The sequence below is a fragment of the Grampus griseus genome (genome assembly GCF_964374135.1).
Source record: "Grampus griseus genome assembly, chromosome: 2".
In the NCBI taxonomy this organism is placed as follows: Eukaryota; Metazoa; Chordata; class Mammalia; order Artiodactyla; family Delphinidae; genus Grampus; species Grampus griseus.
Window position 1 is genome coordinate 50,956,775 of NC_139018.1, and position 22,204 is coordinate 50,978,978.

Genomic DNA, 22,204 nt, shown 5'->3' on the forward strand with positions numbered 1-22,204 from the left:
AACAGTGAAGTGAGAAAAGCCTGAAAGCAGGGAGAGAAGTTGGGAGCCCATGGCTGTACTTTAGATGAGAGGTAATGGACAGTTCTAGACTTGGTGGTGCCTGTATTGATTGTACTGCAGCAAATAGATCCAACAGCTGTTATAGAGGTAGAATTAATAAGGTTTAGTGCCTGGATATGAGACAGAAGGGAAAGACAGCGACTAAAAAGATTCTTTGCCTGAATTTCTGGAAGATGTTGGTGCCATTAACCTCATCAGGGAATCCAGGAATAGGAGAAATAATCTTTAAGCTTGAATCGAGGAATGCCAGTTCTGAGATGCCATTAGTACATTCAAGTGGAGATTTCTTCATGTTGTTGGAGTGTGGGGTCTGCCTCTCTGGAGAGGGTTTGGGAACGAAGGCAAGTATTTGGGAGACATCAGATTAGAGGTAACGATTGAAGACATGCTAATAGACACCAAAGGGATGGGAACCCTCTACGAAGCCTTGGGGAAACCAGAAGGAGAAAGAGAGGAACAATCTGAGAGGAAGGAAGGCTGTAAATGAGTGCAGTGTTAGGAAATCAAGGCAGAGAACATTTTAAGAGCGAGGCAGGGGTCGACAGTGTTAAATGGTGAAGGCAAACGCGTCTGTTTCATGCTGTTGGCCTTGTAATCTAGTTGTGAATTAATTCTTAGAGCTGTGGTAGACATGAAAATTTTTAATATTAATGCAGCTGGATCAGTCTGATTGACAAGTAACTTTACAGAGGCTCCAGAATTGTAATTCTCCCCCTTATAGTCTGTTGAGGATTAAAATTGTGTATAGATCTTTAATTGTCTGCTTAATTCAAGGTGGTTTATTTGTGTGATATACTTCATTCTTTCAATTGGCCAGTCATCTATATATGTGTAGTTTTGAATGGTTTCTTGAAATAACTCAAATTTATGTAATTTAAAAAGCTTGTCCTATGAATTGCTATGCCATTTTATATCTTCCTGTTGTCATAGCAACTAGTTATATTCACCTACTTTTCACCTGAATCTCTCAGTCTGGTCACTGAAAATTACATGCAGATGTGAGCTTTCACATCTTATAGGAAGGGTAGGAAGAATGGGGAACTTATGATTTGTTTTTTTCTCTGATAAGAAGGTTAAAATTCAGAAGACTCAAGGCCAGCTTCTGTTTTATAGAAGGTTAGAGAAGAGAAAAACCTTGGTCAGAAGAAACAGGCAGTGGTAGTGGAAGGGAAGGAGATGGGCCAATCCCTGGGGCCTGAGGAGGAAAAGTAAGAGTGTGACAGGGGACCATCCTAGACTGAGGAGTGACATGTGGCAGGAGGCTGTGGACCCCCAGGCTCACCTGCTCTGAGCCCTGAAAATGTTGGTCACTAATTCAGCTTGTGGGAACAACAACCAGCACAAACTTGGAGCTGGAGGCATCCTCTTGTTTTCCTGGAGGTAGGAAGCCTGGTGAAATGAGAGTGACTCTGCCCTTGTTCCCTGCAGGGCTGCAGAAGGGAGAGGAAGGAGGGTTTCTGCATTGGAATACAATTTGTACCATTTCTGAAAGCTGTAGGTACAACTATGATATTGTATTCCACTACATTCTGAGTTTAATAGGCTCTTGTAGACCAGTCTGACAGGTATAGTACAAGGATTCCAAGCATGGTCTTTGGAACCACATGGATCTGAGCTTAAAATCCTGCAGAACCACTTACTCCTTGTGTGACCTTGGGCAAATTACTTTAACCATTCAATGCCTCAGTTCTCTCATCTGTAAAATGGGCATAGTTACATATTTCTCATAGTATTTTAATGATTTCCTGAAATTATACAAAGCACTAAACATAGTGTCTAGCATACAATCAATGGTTAAAATGGTAATTAATGTGGTAAATGTATTCTAACAAACAACTGACAGAGACTTCTGTTGGAAGCTGCATGCACATGCAGTTGGTGAATGGCTAGTCTGAGACATACAGATGCACTGGACTGGCTTATATTTTTACAACAATTTAAATTGCAGGGACTTCCCTGGGCTCAGTGGTTAAGAATCCGCCTGCCAATGCAGGGGGACATGGGTTTGAGCCCTGGTCCGGGAAGATCCCACATGCTGCGGAGCAACTAAGCCCGTATGCCACAACTACTGAGCCTGTGCTCTAGAGCCCGTGAGCCACAACTACTGAGCCCACGTGCTACAACTACTGAAGCCCGTGCACCTAGAGCCCGTGCTCTGCAACAAGAGAAGCCACCGCAATGAGAAGCCTGTGCACTGCAACAAAGAGTAGCCCCCACTAGTGCACAGCAAGGGAGACACAATGCAGCCAAAAATATTAAAATTAAAAAAAATAAATGGCATTCTTTATTTATTCAACATGTATTTAGTAGGGACGAGGAAAACCTGACTTTCTGGTAGCAAAAACTGACTTTCTCTTAGCAAAAATTATATAACTTGTTCTTCATGTTCAAAATAAAAGGATTATTATTTGTACTGAACACTACCCAACATTTAAATTTACTTAAAATGTTCTTATTTTATGGCATTCCATCCTTTATAAGTGGGTAGCATTAGCCATATTCACCAAGGACTGAGACACCTTACATGGGTTTAGTTACAAAATCTTCATAAAAATAGGTGCAGCAAGTCAAACGATTTTTAATTACACATCTCTCTGGAATGTCTGGACAAAAACAATGTGCCCTTTATTTTGTTTCTAATTAATCTGGCCCTGAACAGTTAAAAAATGAACTGTTAACTCTGATTTTACTCTGTCTGCCCTCAAGATTTAAACAGTTTGTTTAGGTGAAGTTCAATTTCTAGAGGTAAAAATGGTTAATCTCTTAGATTGAGTCCTTTCTCCCTCCTTGTCTCCTTTTGAGATTGTTTCTGGGTGTTGGGGAGAGGAAAGTGAGGAGTGACCACGTGGTGATGGGGGTGTCTGTGGCTTCTGAGGTCTCTGGGATGGTGGCTGCCATCATCACACAGGTTACTGTCTGCCCCACATGACCCTTGCTCTTTCCCCTCTGCTGGGTAGAGGGAGTGCTACCCTAGTTCTCCTAGTGTGGAAAACAGACCCTAGGGTGACCTCCAGTAATTTCAGAGTTCATGTCTTTGTGTAATCCCTCCTCTTGATTTGGAGTGAGACCTGGGAATTGCTTCTAACCAACCAAATGTAGTGAAGGTGATGTGATGTAACGCCCATGGCTATGTTACATTATATGGCAAAGGTGAAGGGATTTTACAGATATAATTAAGGTCAAATCTGCTGATTTTGAGTAAATTGAAAGGATGGTTATCCTGGGGGGGGGGTCAGGATAGGGGCTGATTTAATCAGGTGAAAGCCCTTAATAGAAGGACCTCCCTCCTGGAGGTCAAAGACCTCAAGCAGGAGAGACTCTCCTCTGGATCCAATGAAATAAGTATCAAATGGTGAGGATGCCCATGGACAGAAACTGTGGGTCGTCTCTAGATCTGAGGGTGGCCCCAAGCCAACAGACAGGAAAAATCAGGGCTCTCTATTTTAAGGCCACAATGAGTTGAATTCTGCCAACAGCTTGAGTAAAGTTGGAAGCTGATTCTTTGAGCCTTCCAATGAGAACGCAGCCTGCCAACACCTTGATTGTAGCCTGGTGAGACCCTGAGCAGAGGACCCAGTTAAGCCACGCCTAGACTCCTAACCACAGAAATTGTGAGATAAAACATGTGTATTGTTTTAAGCTGCTCAATTTGTGGTAATTAGTTACACAGCAGCAGAAAACTAATACACCTGGGAAGATCGACCCTCCCACCAGCAGTTCTGTGGCTCTTAAGTCAGTTCTGATTCTTGTTCCGCAGGGATCTGGTCTTCTGCTCTGCAGCTCTTGCTTCGGCTCCACTTTGCCTCCCACCATGATGCCCCTTCTGACATGTTCCTTGGCCATCCTTCAGCTGCTTCTGGGTCTCATCTGTGCCACAGGAGAACCAGGTAAAGTCGCTCAGAAATGCTAAATTTAACACCTTTCTTTGTCTGCCCACACCACCCTGACAGACTGATGCAGCAACGCCTTGGGTTGGTGTGAGACCCACACAAGGACGATCTTTTTCAGAAGACCAAAACAGAAAATGGGGTCAGATTTTCGTCTGCCTTCAGTGTTATACTTACTCATTCAAGGCACAGATATCAGGGCACACACTTCCGGTTGTTTTGCACCCTCTTTTCTTCCACAGTCTCCTTGGGGAGGTCACGGTAAAACCTCCTTCCTCCGCCCCGCCACGCCCCAGTAGCACATTCTTTCTTTCTTTCTTTCTTTTTTGCGATACGCGGGCCTCTCACTGCTGCGGCCTCTCCCGTTGCGGAGCACAGGCTCCAGACGCGCAGGCTCAGCGGCCATGGCTCACGGACCCAGCCGCTCCGCGGCATGTGGGATCTTCCCGGACCGGGGCACGAACCCGCGTCCCCTGCATCGGCAGGTGGACTCTCAACCACTGCGCCACCGGGGAAGCCTGCACATTCTTTCTTTGATAGAACATGCCTTCATTATTACAGAAAGTTGTATCTTCTACTCTATGGGAGAATTCTGAGTTTGGCAATTCCAGCCTGAACTGGCAACTCCAGACTTGGTTGCTAATATGTTAAAGGAGGAGATAAAAATATAAACTCCCTCATTCATTCATTTGTTCATTCAGCCACTAAATACTTGTTGAATGTGTATTATTTGTTGAGTCTACTACCGAGCTCTGTTCATAGGGGATGCAGCCGTAAACAAAACAGAGAAAACCCTTGTTCCCCTGGAGATTATAGTCACTCGATGAATGCCTGATGTTCAAGGTTATTTCTTGCTGCATAATCATATTTTGCATGTTAGATGCTGGAAATTACTTCATTCTTTCTCTTTGCATCTTTCAGTGAAAAAATCCTTCTCTGTACCCCCTCCCCCCAGCCAGATGTCGATGAATGTGATGGTCTCATACTCAAAAAGGCAGAAGAAAAAGCACATGAAAGGCTATCAAAATATTGCCATCACTGAAAACGTTTAGAAGTGTTTATTTCCTCTGGAATTAGTGTTAGCAAGTGTTTTTTAAAAGTATTTTTAAAAATTATTTTTCACCTTCCAGGTTTCTTTTGTAACTTTTAAAATAAGACAATTAAAACGTTTAAAATTTGGATAGTAAAGCAAGAGATGTTTTTCCAGTAACTGCCTTATGCCATTTAGTGTTTCCTCAGTTTCAGGTGATTGAGAGCATGAACCCAAAATAACCATCAGGTGGCAGGAATCAGGACGGCTGGGGCTTGTGGTTGTACTGTGAATCTTGTATATATGCTGCAAAAATACTCAATAGGGGTCAGTTGGTACTGATGAGGAGTGTTTGTTTTTAATTAATTTTATTAAAAAATTTCATTTAAGGTCACTATTTTGGCAGGAATGAGGCCAATTTCCATTTCATTAATTATGTAAGGAATTTCATGTGGAAACTTGAGATAATTGATACAATATTTTCAGTTTATTCCAGTGATATTTTAGTACCTGTATGGATTGAATGTTTGTATCCCCACCAAATATGTATGTTGAAACCCTAATTGACAATGTGATAGTATTGGGAGATGGGGCCTTTGGGAGGTAATTAGGTCATAAGTGTGGATCCCCTATCATGGCGTTAGTGTCTTTATAAGAAGAGACATTAGAGGACTTGCTTCCTGTCTCTCTCCTCCCACCATGTGAGGACACAGCAGGAAGGCAGTCATCTGCAAACCGGGAAGAGAGCTCTCATCAGAACCCGACTACCCTGGCACCCTGATCTCAGACTTCCCAGCCTCTAGGACTAAAAGAAATAAATTTTTGTTGTTTTTAAGCTCCTAGTCTGCAGAAGTTTGTTCTAGCAGCCTGAGCTGACTAAGGCATACTGCTGCAAGATTGGTGCCTGACTGAGCCATCCTCGAATTTTCCTAAGTGGGCACATGTGTGTGGGGTTAGGGGGCCATAATAAAAGCATGTGACTGAGCTCTGGGTAGAGGTATTCCATTATTCCATTTCTTCTAGTCAGTGCTTAAACTAGCACATGGTGTCAGCCTATAGTTACGGTTTTGTTTCTATCATCTACTGGATACTGTGATATTTTAAGCAAAGTAGCCTTTATAACTAGTCTAGTACAACAGCTTATAAGATTAGGATATACTTAATGAGAGAAAGAAATGCCAAAAGGAAAAATTGATGAAGACTCTAGGAAACACCATCTCTTTTCTTTATACCACACGATGTGTGCTGAGTACCTTTTTCATGTAAAACCATTAGTATGGCAGATGCAGGCAAGAGGGGAATGAAGGTAAAATGGCAACATGCAACCCAGTGCCATTCAGAAAATTTGGAACACTCTAAGTTAGTTACATTGTCTGCCATTGGTGGAAAGTTCCAATTTTCATATTCCTCATGGGCTGAGCAACTGTGAACAGAAGGTAAACAGGAAGGCTTATGTGATATGCCAATGTGTATTTCTTTCTGGAGTAATACGGCAGAAAAAAGAGAGATCTAGTTGGTTTTTTAAATATACTACATCAACATCCCACGACTTGGATTCTCTTAAATAGAAATAAACATCTAGTGCACAGATGAAATAGGGAAAAGAAACAACTCAATAAATGAAGCATAGGCAAGAGATTTTGGTCTTTGAAGGAAATCAGCTTTTCAGTTTTCAATTGTAGCCCAGTATTTTAAATCTGCAGTTACCAGTGATTAGTCTCCTCCTAATCTGAATCTTTCCTATGCTCATTGTTAACCAAATACAAGAGTTGTTAGAAGTGCAAAAGGTGGTAAGTACTAGAAATAGGTAATAACATGATACCTCAGAGTTACATAATATAAAGATCCTTTGGGTTATTCAGTGCTTTGGGAACGTTGTCTGTTGTTTTTATTATACATTGTTTAGAGGTGTGTTAGAATCCTGATTGGGTGGTGGAAACACTGGGGACCCAGTGAAGAGAAGGTGGGTCCTGGGTTGTGATAGATAAACTGATAGTGAGACAATGAGAGCAAAGATGGCTCCTACTAATAGACAGAACGGTTTCCTTACTCCTGGTAGTAGAGAGGGCTTTGTTATTGATGTACCTCAGGTGGAGAGCAGACACTATTTCCAGTACAGCCTGCGGTTCTCTAGAAGGGGAGGCATTACATGCCAGGTTTTCATGGAGGAGAGCCAGCAACGAAAGAAAGAAGGAATGGCCCTTTGAGGAGGAGCTGAGAGAGATTTTCTGGCTTTTTTTTTTTTTTTTTGCGGTACGCGGGCCTCTTACTGTTGTGGCCTCTCCCGTTGCAGAGCACAGGCTCTGGACCTGCAGCCTTAGCGGCCATGGCTCACGGACCCAGCCACTCCGCGGCATGTGGGATCTTCCCGGACTGGGGCACGAACCCGCGACCCCTGCATTGGCAGGCGGACTCTCAACCACTGCTCCACCAGGGAAGCCCTTTCTGGCTATTTTTAAAGATTTGGCACAGACAGCAGAGTCCTGGCAAAGCTGGGAGATAGAATACAGAAGCGCATCTTGCTGCTGGGTCTCGCGTGAATGTTAGAGAAAAGGAAAAACACGTGGTCAAGGACGAAGATATGGCTTTTGCAGGTTGAGGTCACTTGAATTTTCAAGGTCAAGGAGCAGTGTATTCTCTTAATGTATGATCCGTGGATGTATCTGGGAATTATTTTGGCTGTTTAAGTGCTCATAACTCTAACTCCTTAGCCTGTTTTATCATTATTTTTGACATGGCATTTATCACCACCACATTATATATTTACCTGTTTTCTCTTAATTTCTTTCTCCTTGCATTATAAGGGCAGGGACTTTTTTGGCTTCATGTATTTATGTGTGTCGACTGGTATCAGATGCATAGTAAATACTGAAATAAGTGTATTTATATATGATTGTGGTTAATGCTGGTTCAGGAAGTCCAATACATTGGCAGGGGTCTTAGCAAGAACTGGCGGAGGGGCAGAAAAATGTGTTAGTGGGTGTGGCCGTTTAAAAAGATGCCCACAAACTATTTGATACTCCTCCCTTCAAAATGTGGAGCCGTATTCCCCTCCCCTTGTGTGTCGACTCTACTTAGTGATTCTGACACACTGACTGTGGCAGCACCGATGGGTGTAACTTCTGAGTCTGGGCCATGAAAGACACAGTGGTTTTTCCTTGGTTCTCTCTCTGTCTGGTACACTCACTCTCTGTTTACTCACGCTGGGGGAAGCCACCTGCCGTGTCCTGAGGATACATGAGCAGCCCTGTGGAGGGGCCCAGGTGGCAAGGAACCGTTGCTCTGGCCTATGGCCAGCGAAGAGCTGAGGCTCATGCTAACAGCCACATGCCTGAGCTTAGTGGCGGGTCCTCCAGTTCTAGGCAAGCCGTCAGCTGCCTGCAGCCCCTGCCGGTACCTTGTCTGCAACTTCATGAGAGACCTTGAGTCAGAACCACCCAGCTAAGGCACTTCCTAATTCCTGACCCTCAAAACTGAGATCATAAATGTTTGTTGTTTTAAGCACCTAAGTTTGGAGGTAATTTGTTCTGCAGCAGCAGATAACTGCTATAGGGAGGAATCTGCCACCCAGAAATAGTTCATGTAACGTTACCTCAGCGATTAAAGAAAAAATGCATGAATGGAAATGCACACACCTACTCCTACATATTTTTATTCTTTTTTTCCTTTTGATCTCTTTTTTTTGGAGAAGACCATATTTTTATAACATTCTGCAATGCCTCCTATCCTGCAAGTTATCAATGGCTAATAAGTGGTGATGACAAGTTTTATATATTTATGATAAAATTCTCAGATAGGACAGAAGTCAGTTTCTACATCAAGATGTCCTTCCCTTCTTCCCTTTTTCTATTCGGTTCCATTGTGTAGATTAAGATTTGTCATATCTGGGGAATGAAGAAACATGGCTGTGTGTGCGTGTGTGTGTGTGTGAGAGAGAGAGAGAGAGAGAGGGAGAACAACCTCTAACAACCACATTGTAGCTTTTCAGACTCACATCACATACATACAGCTTGAAAACATGTACAAAAACTGATTTAAACTGCTTCGCAATCAATCAGTATTTTTTCTTGAAAATTTGCTGGAAACATGGTTCTTACCTAAAGGGGATTTAATTAACTCCTGGCCAGGAAATTTTGCTGCAGAAATATGTTTTCTTTTAACTAACAAATATGACTTATTTCAAAATGTGAATTCAGAGTATTGAATGATAGTAGACATTGTTATGGATTTGGAAAAGGATTTCTCTTAGATTTTGGAAGGAAAAGTGTATAGTTCCTTTTTGAGAGCTTGTTACCCCACGATCTCCTTCTCAGCATTCAGAAATGGAAAGCACAGAAGTCATCTATCTTAAACCTGGGCGGTGATGTTGGCCTTGGGGTCGGAGTCATCTGGGTCTCACCATTTACAAGTTATGTGACCTTAGGCAAGTGATTTAGCTTTGCTGATGCTCCTCTGTGGCGCCTCTCCCATCCATTCACTCGAACAAGTCAATGGACAATAACAATGATGATATATGTACTATATTTGAAGCCAGGTCACATGGAGATGGGTTGTTAGTTGGTCCTTAAAATGACCTTCAAATCAGAAAAATGATTCTACTCCCCTCAACCCCCCACTCCTGGCCACCCATGAGGTAATCTATAGGAGCAAAAGAGCATAGTTTCAGTTATACACACATGATATGAAGAAAGGCTAAGCGGGCTGAACACAGTCTTGGGGTTAGAATTGGCTGTTATTTGAATGTGTCAACAGAGCTGTGGTATAAAAGGGCACAGCAGTGCTCCTTCCATCACTCCTGACATGTGTCAGGCATGTTTTAGAGTGTGAACGCAAGTTAGGTTTAGTCATATAATTTCAAAGCTGTGGGTAAATATCAGTGATCAAGAAAAGGTGTGTGTGTGTGTGTATATATACAACAGTATGGTATGGCTCAGCAAAGCCTAGATGGTGACTTAATTCCATCTTGACAAGCTTGGCAAATCCTGATTTCCAGACAAGCATATTCTGTGCTTGAGACTTCCTTATTAGTGAAGAGATGAGGATTTTCCTCTCATCTGTAGGCTCATCCCTCTGGCCAGATAGCAGTGTGATATGGACTTAAGAGCGATGAAGTTGCCTTAGCCCTCAGTGTCTCTGGACCAGAGCAGTGTGAAAAATATAGAAAATGGCACCAGCTAACACTTACCGCTTAACTACGTGCTGGGCAACACTGGTTTTCACATGTGTCGTGTAGCTTGACACTCCTGATCTCTCTACCCTCTGACTTTTTTTTTTTTTTTTTTTTGGCGGCACGTGGGCCCCTCACTGCTATGGCCTCCCTCGTTGCGGAGCACAGGCTCCGGACACGCAGGCTCAGCAGCCATGGCTCACGGGCCCAGCCGCTCCGCGGCATGCCGGATCCTCCCAGACTGGGGCACGAACCTGTGTCCCCTGCATCGGCAGGCGGACTCTCAACCACTGCCCCACCAGGGAAGCCCTACCCTCTGCCTCTTGACCATCTTAAGAGTGAGGTGGTATTTGTAGCTCCTACTGGCATGGTGGTCATTACCCTGTGCTTCATCATTTCATCTCACCAACCCCAGTGACCCCACTTTCTACTAGTTAGCATTCTTGAACCTCTCTTTCCTTTGGATTTCTGTCACTATTCACTCTGGAACATTTCCATCACCTATTTTTTTTTTTATTGAAGTATAGTTGATTTACAATGTTGTGTTAGTTTCAAGTATACAGCACAGTGGTTCAGTTATACATATATAGGTATCTATTCTTTTTCAGATTCCTTTACCTTATAGGTTATTACGAAATATTGAGTATAGTTCCCTGTGCTATACTCAACAAGTAGGTCCTTTTTGGTTATCTGTTTTATATATGGGAGTGTGTATATGTTAATCCCAAACTCCTAATTTATATGTCATCTATTTTTTTCTTCTGCTTCCCCCCCAAATAACTCAGTGCTATTGAAAAAGTCATTTAACTTTGATAACTGTCTCTCATACAGAGGCAGTCATTGATTCAATGTGCTTTGTGCTAGGCACTGAAGAGAGAGTGGTGAAGAAACAGACAAAAATCCCTGCCCTTGCTTACATTCTGGTGCGGGGGTGGGAAATAGGTAATAAATAAGATCATAAAGTAAAATATATAGCCCAACAGAGAATAAGTACCAAGGAGCACTTATAGGTAGTACAGAAAGCAGGAAGCAGGAATAAGAGGTAGAGATGGGTGGAGAAGTTGCAGTTTTAGATGTGCAGGGAAGATCTTACTGAGAAAATGGCTTCTGAATAAAGAGTTGGAGGAAGTGGAGAGCAGGTTGTTGCTATAACCTTAGTTGGGCCCCCACGAATGAGCGGCGATTATTTTATCCATCTCATTTTAACTCAGTGTCACATACTACAGAACTTTTCCAAATCCCTCTCTTTAAGCTCCTGCGAAGTCCTTAGCTTTATGAGATCAAGATGCTTCCACCTTTATCTGGTAGGACTGAGAACAGGGAATTTATTCTGCTGATAGTTATTGAAAGCCAGTCAAACAGAATGATCAAATAATCCTGATCTCCTGGAGCTTATATTTTAGTTTATGGAGCTTATATTCTTTAATGGAGCTTCTATTCTAGTGTCATTATGCCATCCCTACTTTCTTTCTTTTTTCTTGAAAATGTCCCCATCTTTCTATCTTCTCCTCTTACCCTGCCAGATTTATTGTGGTGTAATTGACAAAATAAAATTGTAAGATATTTAAAGTGTACCATATGCTGATTTGATATACATTTATATTGTGAAAGTATTCCCACCCATCTAGTTAATTAACCCATCTATAACCTTACATATTTTTCTTTACTTATTGCTATTTAAAAGAAGTAACATACCATCCATCTGTGCTATCGATCTCAACTTCTGCCTTCCTCTGAAACTTAGTGCTGTCAATAAATGCCCTTTTGTTAGTCAAATCTTTACTTTCCTGCTTCACTAGTTACTCACTTCCCTACTGCTTACAAATGTGTTGAGGACTTCCTACTCCTAAAACACCTTCTCTTGATTCTCCTTCCAATGATAAGTACTTACTGCTCACTTTTCTTTCATTGACAAGCATCTTGAAAGCTTTAACTGCATTGTTTCTATCTCTTTACTACGACGTTACCATCATTTCAAATGGAAAATCAAAACACATGGTGTATTATGAGACAGAATAAATTGAAATTGGGAGTATTCCAGAAAATCTAGAACAGGTTACCCTGATTCCTACCTATGAACTGAACTCACCCACAATTTTACTGAAAATGCTCTCTTAATAGTCCCCAGTATCCTTCTAGCATCAAATCCAAAATAATTTTACCTCATTGCCCTTGAACTCTTTCTGGAAATTTACAATTGTTGATATTTTTGTTATCCTTTCCCTTAGTATGTGACAGTTAACCCTCTCTTCCTCCTCTTGTGGCTTCATCTTTCACTAACTTCCTTTCCTCTTATTCCACAAGAGTGCACATTCTTTAATGCTCCTATTCATGGAACTCTACTTTCAATGCTTGATGAAGAAATCTAATGTCTTTAACTAGTTGTTTGACAGCCACATTTGCAACTGCGGCTCCCAGATTTGTATCCAATTGCCCTGATTTTCTGTGAACTCAGGCCAACATTTCTTTTTCTTTTTTTAAAAAAAATTATTTATTTTTGGCCGCGCTGGGGCTTCGTTGCTGCGTGAGGGCTTTCTCTAGTTGTGGCAAGCGGGGGCTACTCTTCGTTGTGGTGCACGGGCTTCTCACTGCGGTGACTTTTCTTGTTGAGCACGGGCTAGGTGTGCAGGCTTCAGTAGTTGTGGCTTGCAGGCTTCAGTAGTTGTGGCTCTCGGGCTCTAGAGCACAGGCTTAGTAGTTGTGGCGCACAGGCTTAGTTGCTCTGTGACATGTGGGATCTTCCCAGACCAGGGCTCGAACCTGTGTCCCGTGAATTGGCAGGCGGATTCTTAACCACTGTGCCACCAAGGAAGCCCCAGGCCAACATTTCTAATTGTGGATTATTCCCACAGTTTAAGTATCTCCAACTTAACACACCAGAGGTTAAATCACTCTCTGTTGTGCCGGCCATAAAATCAGTTTATCTTTATTTCTGTCAATGATGCCTCCATTTGTTCAGTCATCCAGGCTTGAGTACTCAGTGGCATTTTTTTTTTTCTTGGCGGTACGCGGGCCTCTCACTGCTGTGGCCTCTCCCGTTGCGGAGCACAGGCTCCGGACGCGCAGGCTCAGCGGCCATGGCTCATGGGCCTGGCCGCTGTGCGGCATGTAGGATCTTCCCGGACCGGGGCATGAACCCGTGTCCCCTGCATCGGCAGGCAGACTCTCAACCACTGCGCCTCCAGGGAAGCCCCTCAGTGGCAATTTTGATGCCATTCTTTTTCTATCTCTCCACAACCTATCCATTGCCCTGGCCATCTTATCAGCCTCCCTTGTGTTCTTTATTATTTGTTTTCTTCACAGTTTGTAAATATCATATTTATTTGCTTGTCTACTTATTTATTCCCTTGCTGGAAAGTAAATTTTGTGAGATCAGGGACAATACCTACCTAACTCAACATTGTATCTCCAGCTTCTAGCACAACGTCTGGTTTGTAGTATTTCTTAATAAAAATCTGCTGAATGAATGAATGAATGAGTGGACGTTTGTTGATTATTTTCCAGGATGTTTCCAATTTTTCCATTATTTTGAGTTGCCATTCCCACCACTTTAGTTCAGCCCTTGTCACTGATTGTTGAGATTATTGCAATAGCATCCTACGTGGTCCATCCTCATTCCTTCCCCTGAGCTGTCCCTGCTATGGGACAGAATTCCTCTCCTTTTTTTTATTTTTATTTTTTTTTGCAGTATGCGGGCCTCTCACTGCTGTGGCCTCTCCCGTTGCGGAGCACAGGCTCTGGATGTGCAGGCTCAGCAGCCATGGCTCACGGGACCAGCCGCTCCGCGGTATGTGGGATCTTCCCGGACCGGGTCACGAACCCATGTCCCCTGCATCGGCAGGCGGACTCTCAACCACTGCGCTACCAGGGAAGCCCTTCCTCTCTTTTTAATAAAAGACGTTCTTGTAGGAAAAAAGTTAGTTCAGCTCCTATCGATGATCATTAAAGGTCTTCTGTACTTAGTGCCAACTTTTCCATTCACTGTCCCCATTAGTCCCCATTCATACAAGTCAAGAGCTACTTGGCACAAGACCAATTATGTAACCTTTGGTTACCTTTGATCAAGAGTTGTTATTCCTGGGAAAGGGACTTTGACAAATGTAGTCCAAAGGCTAATATGATCATTATCAACTCTGTAGTTATGAGAAATTATTAATATGAGTTAGAACTCCACCTTTATTTTCAGACTCTTCTCTAGAATCTATTTTACCAACAATAGGAAGGGGAAGTATAGGAGGAATAGAATTAAGACAATACTTTAGAAATATGTAGTGGTTATGGAGGGAGGAGCTATAACCAAACTGCAAAACTGCCAGAAAAGTACGTGAGCATATATTATTTCCCTAAATAGCAAGGAAGAAGGGAAATCTGTGTGTTTGGGAAGGTTGGTTGCAACAAGGAGACTCTGGAATAAATTTAATGTAACTTAATCACTTAGATGATTCTTTTCCTTTCTAAAATTGCAATTGCAAAATCCCACTTAATTTTATTTATGGTAAAGTCACCTGAATCTGGATGGAATTAATGATTTGGCACATTGCTGGTCAAACAGATGGTCCCACAGTAGACATAGAGAAACATTGTTGAATGAATAGACAACTCTCCTATCTAGGCACAGTGTTTGGCATAGCAAGTGAAGAAAGAAAATGTAACTGGTGAATAAGTAACTTGGAATTCTAGGAGGGGCAGATTAAAAAAGGTCAAGGGCACAGTAATATGGAGACTTTATAAATGATACTTAGAGACTGAGTATTTATTTATTTTTTAGAAGATGTTGGGCGTAGGAGTTTATTAATTAATTTATTTTTTCTGTGTTGGGTCTTCGTTTCTGTGCGAGGGCTTTCTCTAGTTGTGGCAAGCAGGGGCCACTCTTCATCGCAGTGTGTGGGCCTCTCACTATCGCGGCCTCTCTTGTTGTGGAGCACAGGCTCCAGACGCGCAGGTTCAGTAGTTGTGGCTCACGGGCCTAGTTGCTCAGCAGCATGTGGGATCCTCCCAGACCAGGGCTCGAACCCGTGTCCCCTGCATTAGCAGGCAGATTCTCAACCACTGTGCCACCAGGGAAGTCCCACTGAGTATTTATTGAGTGAAGTAAATGTAGGGAAACTGATTGGGTAGCAAGACTTTGGAAGACTACAGTGATGGTTGGAATTCTGATCTGTCATTTACTTTCTCTATTGCCTTGGATTTTTATTCCTCAGTTTTCTCATCTGCAACATGGGGAATATTTGTTCTTGCAGGATTATTATAAACTTGGGATGATAAGTAAAACACCCAATTTGGCACCTGGTACTTTGCATGTCACCTTTTACCTGGTCGACAAATGGTAACTATTGTCGCTAGTATTTACCTAAGGAGTCTAGAGAACATCTCCCTGGAAATACTCAAGGTGAAAATAAATAATTGGTGATATGGATAGTTTAGATTTCCTCACTTCCCTGGTGATAGACCAGGTAATCTTTTATAGTGCATCACAACTATGAAGTAGCATTTTATGTGAAATATACAAGCCAATTTACAAATAATACTGTGTAATTATTGTTTTGGTGACTTTCATCTAAAATTTGGAGATGTGGAATTAAATCGTGGGTAAAAAATGTTGCTTGCCAATTGCACACATAACTGAGTGCAACAGTGTTGTCAGGATGGAAACGGCCAGGATAATATTTCTGTTCTCACAGAAAAGCAGTGAGAGGTGGCTGCCCAGATAACATCCTATGGGATAACTTTGCAGAAGACTCTGATATTAATGACTGATTATCTCTTGCGCCCTTGTAGCAGATCCCCAGAAGTATTTGCTTTCCCTTCATTCCAAGGAGTGATTGCTGAGTAAAGCTAAGGAATCTTGTGATATGCAATTTCAACTCTTTGAGAGACATTTTGAAATATCTTTATAGAGTGTTTATTTCTAAAGAATCTAATTGTGCTTTAATGGCTAATAAATCACGTTCACCTGAAAGGATGTTCAAAACCATCATCCCTTCTCCAAAGGTTCAAAATTTGCTTTACTTATCTCTATCAACCACTTTTCACTAAAAGGTTAATGGTATTTCATTGATTTCCCAGTAAAGATACTCTCTACAGACTGTGTGAATACCAATATAATTTTATATGTATTATAGCAGAAATGTATCAAGACTAATAGATTTTTCTTTAACTGAAACATATTTTAAACCACAAAACATTTTAAAGATTCATGTACTCTGGAAAATATTTAATACTATGCAAGGAAACATGAATTTTCATAGCATTCAGAATGTATGGTAGGCTGTCTACGTTGTTTTCTTAAATATATTTTTCTCTCCCAATACACGTTCCGTCCTCTGTACTATCACTTGAAGTTTGGAAAATATGTCTTGCTTTGGGAAATTGTGATTAAAAAAACCTGAATTCATAAGCTAGGTACATTTCTTTACCAAAGAATTCACCATGACTTGTATGATGTGATTTTGAGAGTCGCAAGTCCTTGATTCAGGTCCTCCTTCTACTACTTATTAGTTGAATCAACTAAAGAAAATCATCTAGTTTATGTTTGTTTCAGTTTTCTAATCCATACAGTAGGGATAATGATATATTTGCTTATTTAACTTACACAGCCAGCATGAGGATCACATTAGAAATGCTTTGTAAAATTTAAGTAAATTAATGGTGTCATTTATTATTATTTGTATTAATTAACCCACCCCCCAGTCTGAGATATAATTGACATTTAACATTAAGTTTAAGATGTACAATGTGATGATTTCATGTATGTGTATACTGCAAAATGATTACCATGTTAAAATTAGTTAACACATCAACTCAGATAATCACCATTTTTTGGGGGGTATGGGGAGAAGAGTTTAGATCTACTCTCTTAGCACCATTCAAGTATATCAAGTATATCATACCATATCAAGTATATCAAGTATATCAAGTATATATCATACCATATCAAGTATATCAAGTATATCATACCATATCAAGTATATCATACCATATTGTTAACTGTAGTTACCAGATTTTCTGTCTGGATGATCTGTTGATTGTTGGAAGTCAGATATTAAAATTCCTATTATTATTATATTGGTGTCATTTTCCCCTTCAAACCAGTTATTATTTGATTAATCTATTTAGATGCTCCAATATTAAGTGAATATATATTTACAATTGTTATGCTCATGATAAATTGACCTCTTTATTATAAAATAATGACATTCTTTTTCTCTTGTTATGGTTTCTGATTTAAAGTGTATTTTGTCTGATATAAGTATAGCTATCTCCATTCTCTTTTGGTTTCCACTTGGATGAAATATCTTTTTCCATCCCCTCAAAGGTGAAATGATTGTCCTTAAAACTGAAGTGAGTCCTCTGTAGGCAACATTAGTTAGGTCTTGTTTTTTAATTCATCCATCCACTCTGTGCCATTAGATTGGAGAATTTAATCCAGTTATATTTAAAGTAATTATTGATAGGTAAGGACGTACTAATGCCATCTTATTAGTTGTTTTCTGACTGTAGTTTCCTTGTTTGTTCTTCTCTTGCTATCTTCCTTTGTGAACTGATAATTTTCTATAGTGGTGTGTTTTGATTTCCTTATTTTTTGTGTACCTACTGTAGCTGTTTGCTGTGTGGTTACATCTAAAATATCTTTAGATATAGTAGTCTATTTTACACTGGTAACTACTTAACTTCAGCTGCACACAAAAACTCTACACTTCCCCCTGACATATTATATTTTGTCGTGCTTTACCTTTTAAAATTCTGCATTAACATATTACTATGTAGCATAGTTATTTTTAATACTTTTGTTCTTTAACCTATATACTGGGGTCAAGTGGTTAACATACCACCATATCACTTTAGTAATCTGAATTTGACTGTATATATATATATATTTTACTGTTGTTTTTTATATTTTCTTGTTACTAATTAGTATCCTTTCATTTCAGCTTGAAGAAATCCTTTCAGCATTTCTTATAAGGTAGATCTAGTGGTGATTAACTTCCTCAGCTTTTGTCTGTTTGGAAAAATCTTTATCTCTCCTTAATTTCCAAAGGACAGCTTTGCTGGGTAAAATATTCTTAGTAGCAGTTTTTTTTTTTTTTCTTTCAGCACTTTGAATATATCATCCCACTCTCTCCTGGTCTCTAAGTTTCTACTGAGAAATCCACCGATAACCTTATTGTGGTTCTTTTGTATGTGGGGATTTTTTCCCTTTTGCTGCTATTAAAATTCTCTTTTGTGTATTAAATTTTACAGAGCTTTATTATAATGTGTCTTAGAGAAAATTGGGTTCAAATTTTGTCCTATTAGCTTTTGAATTTGGAAGTTCACTTCAGATTTGGGAAGTTCTTAGCCATTATTTGTTTAAATAATCTTTCTGCCCCTTCTCCTTCTCTTCTTCCTCTAGGACTTCAGTAACATGTAGATTGTTTCTTTTAATGGTATCCTGCAGTTCATATAGTCTGTCTTCACTCTTTTTCATTCTTTTTTCCTTGTTCTTCTCTGACTGAATATTTCAAAGGATTTGGCTTTGACTTCACAGATTCTTTCTTCTGCTTGATCTAGGTTGAGATATTGATCCTCTCTATTGCATTTTTCATTTAATTCATTGTATTCTTCAGCTCCAGAATTTCTATTTGGTTCTTTTTTATGACTTCTGTCTTTTGATAAACTTTTCATTTTGTTTATGTATTTTCCTGGTTTTTTTTGAAATTGTCTTTCTGTGTTTCCTTCTAGCCTACTGAGCTTCCTTAAAACAACTATTCCAATTCTTTACTGGGTAAATTGAGGGTATTGGAAAATCATTATATTACTTTGGTGTTGTTTTCTTGGTTTTTCACGTTCCTAGATTCTTGTTTTGCTGGCTTCACATTTGAAGAAGCAGTAACCTTCTCAAGTCTTTAATGACTATCTTCAAAAGAGAAATACCTTCCATTAGCCCTGTTAGGGATTCTGAAGCTTTCTCAGACTTTTTCTATGAATATGCCTGCTAGCAATTTTTTCTCTCTTGTGGCAGAATTCTTAAGTTTGTATGCCTTATCTTGATCCTGTAAGGCCAGGCTGGGTGCTGACAGCTTCCCTTTTGCTTTCCCTAAGGTGGTGCTATATGCTCAAGTTCGTGTAGTTTCTCCCGTGTCTGCAAGGTTGGGCTGCTTTCTGTGGATGCTCACTAGCTGTCTGCAAAAGCTTGCTCTTCCCACCCTTGGAGGAGTGCACAGATTGCTGGTCTTGTGTTTGGGGGTTCTATGGGTTTGGCGCATGGAGTGTTGGTGGTTTCATGGGCTAGATGCTGGAATTTGCAAGTGAGGCATCCCCAGTGATTTGTTGGCAGGCTTCCTGATGGAGTCTGTGAAGCACCTGGTAGGACCCACCTACCTTTGATAATTCTGTTCTGACCCTTGGCTGCTGTTCTCCCAGCCACTCTCTGCCCTAGTCCTGCAGTTCATGACTCAGTATTCTGGATGGGGTGAGAAAGAAATTGGTCTCTTTAGCAGTGTCCCACACAGCTGGGGAAGCTGGGGTGCTCACTCAGGCATTCTCACTTTCCCTCATGTGAGAAATATGGGACAGGAAGGACTCTTTTGGCAATAAGCTGTGCTGTTTTGGGGGAGAGGTGTTGCAGGTAAAGTGAAGCTGTTTCTCTTATCCTCTTCAGTACTTCAAATCTCAGATTTTTTTGCTCCAGTGGTGTGCTTGAACTTCTCTGCTGAACTCCTGGATTTCCCCAAAGGCTCCCTTGTCCATGGGAGATTTTCTAAATTGGTGTTCTTCAGGGGCAAGATAGTAGAAAACTCTTATTTTGTCATGATGATGACATCATCACTCCATAATTTAAATGAAACTTCTGGCTTGCTTTATATTAAAAAATGAGGAACATTATAATGTTATTAGTTAACAAAGCCATTTTTATTTCAATTTAAAGTGACATGGGGCCTTGACTCTAAACTCTAATTCAGTTTTTGTTTCCATTAATAGTGACATGAAATTACATGAAATGAAAAAGTCTTGCATTTATTTGAATCAGATTTAGTTTTGCAAAATTGCATAGGGACTAAGGATATTCCTTTTGAGATTCAAAATTATTAAAATATCTCTGATGGTTGGAAGTAGCCCCAACTAAGGTCAGCTGTAAGAAGGTACCAGCTCTTCAGGAAAAACTCATTATAATGTAAAGGCAGTTCTGGACTAGTGACTTGGGATCTCTACTAGGTCCTTGAGGGTTAAGGAGGAGGAATGATATGAAACAAAGACTATGAGGATGTTTTCTTATCAGTTCACCTTACTGTCAGCATGCCTTGAGAAAACTGGCTGTGCATATTTGCAATGAAAAATTTAATGCTTATGGAAGGAATGACCTCCTTCTGCAACCTGAGGAAACTTGCTACCTTGGCAGAATCTCAGCAAGCAGGAGGTGGTAATGACAAGGATAAGAATCTTAACCCCAGTTGCAAAGCTTCAGCTTTCTAGGTTTTGTCAAGTGAAGACTAGAAAAATTGTCATTAGCAGGGAGAAGGGGAGGAATATTTTCTGATTACCCAAATTTTGACTGTTTGTAATTTTTTGAGTGGTAGGAGCAGCATCTGGCAATATGTTCTAGACTTATAGATATCCAGTGCTTTTCTGGACATCACTTCACCCTGAAGACCAGACTTCAGTGTGTGTATGAGTCATCTGAGGATCTTGTTAAAGTGTAGGTTCTAATTAACCAGATATGGGGTGAATCCTGAGATTCTGCTTTTCTCACAAGTTCCCAGGTGATGTTAATACTGCTGGCCTAAAGACCACACTTTGTGTAGCAGAGAGTGGTAGAAATATTTATGACCCCCAAGAAGATCCTATGCCCTAATCCCCAGGAGTATATTTCCTTACATGGCAAAAGAGGCTTGGCAGATGTAATTAAGTTTACTAATCCATTGACCTTAAAATAGGAAGATTATCCTAGATTATCTGAGTGGGTCTAGGACAATTACGTGAGCTCTTAAAAGCAGAGAGCAGAGGAGAAGAAGATGTCAGAGAGATTCCACAGGTGAGAAGGACTTGGAATATAATTGCTGGCTTGAAGATGAAAGGACCAAGTGGAAAATATGAGAAGGAACTGAATTCTGCCAACATCCTGAATGTGTTTGTGAGTATTCTTTTCCAAAACATCCAGTAAGGCATGGAGCCCTGCCAACCCCTTTAGTCAGAGTCCAGTTGAGCTATTCTGTGCCCAGAATTATGAGATACAGAAACTATGAGGTAATAAATAGGTATTGGTTTAATTGCTTCATTTGAGGTAATTTGTTATGACAGCAACAGAAAACTAATACACGAGGTAATCTAGAGCACCTAGAATCTAGGGGAGCATGAAATCCTCTTGCATTAACAGGGTGAATCTGAGTTCCAGATCCAGGGAAGATGTGAGAACAATCACAGTTGGCCTTTGCATTGACTGACCCCTAGGTTTCTCTGAGTTATTAAGGAAGGCAGGAACCTGACAGACCAAAGATCCTCTCACAATAGAGAGGCAGGGCCTTGGAATCATATTAAAATAGAATACTCAGAGAAATAGGAGGTTCTCCAAGCTGACAAAATGGGACTTAAAGGTCATAAACTCTCTATATATTACAAATAACATCTATGTGCTGGGAGACAATTCTCTGTGAGCCTCTTGTATTTTTGCACTCTTGCAAGCAAAAGCACTGACAGATTTTCCTGCAGACAATCCTTTCAAGGATGTTTGTATAGTGAAAAGCCTTGGTAGATGGAGCTAGTGATGTCCTCCTCTGGAGCAGGGGCAGGTTTATTTACTGTCCAGTATAATAAAGATAATGTTTCCCTCTAGGGCAAAGGTAGGGCAGATTTGCTTGCTGTCTATTATAAAAGATTGGGTTTGCTTTAGCTTAGTATCCCTTGGCTTGATGAAAACCAACTCTGTGCATAGCATTTATGTGAGATGCTCAACATTACTGTGTCGGGACTTGGGGAGCAAGGAGAACCAAAGTAAATGTGAAGCTCATGCTTGCTGTGCTGTGAGTAATCAAGTCCTTTGTCTCTGACCTAGAAGTCTCTTCTGTCATTGGCCATGAAGCAGTG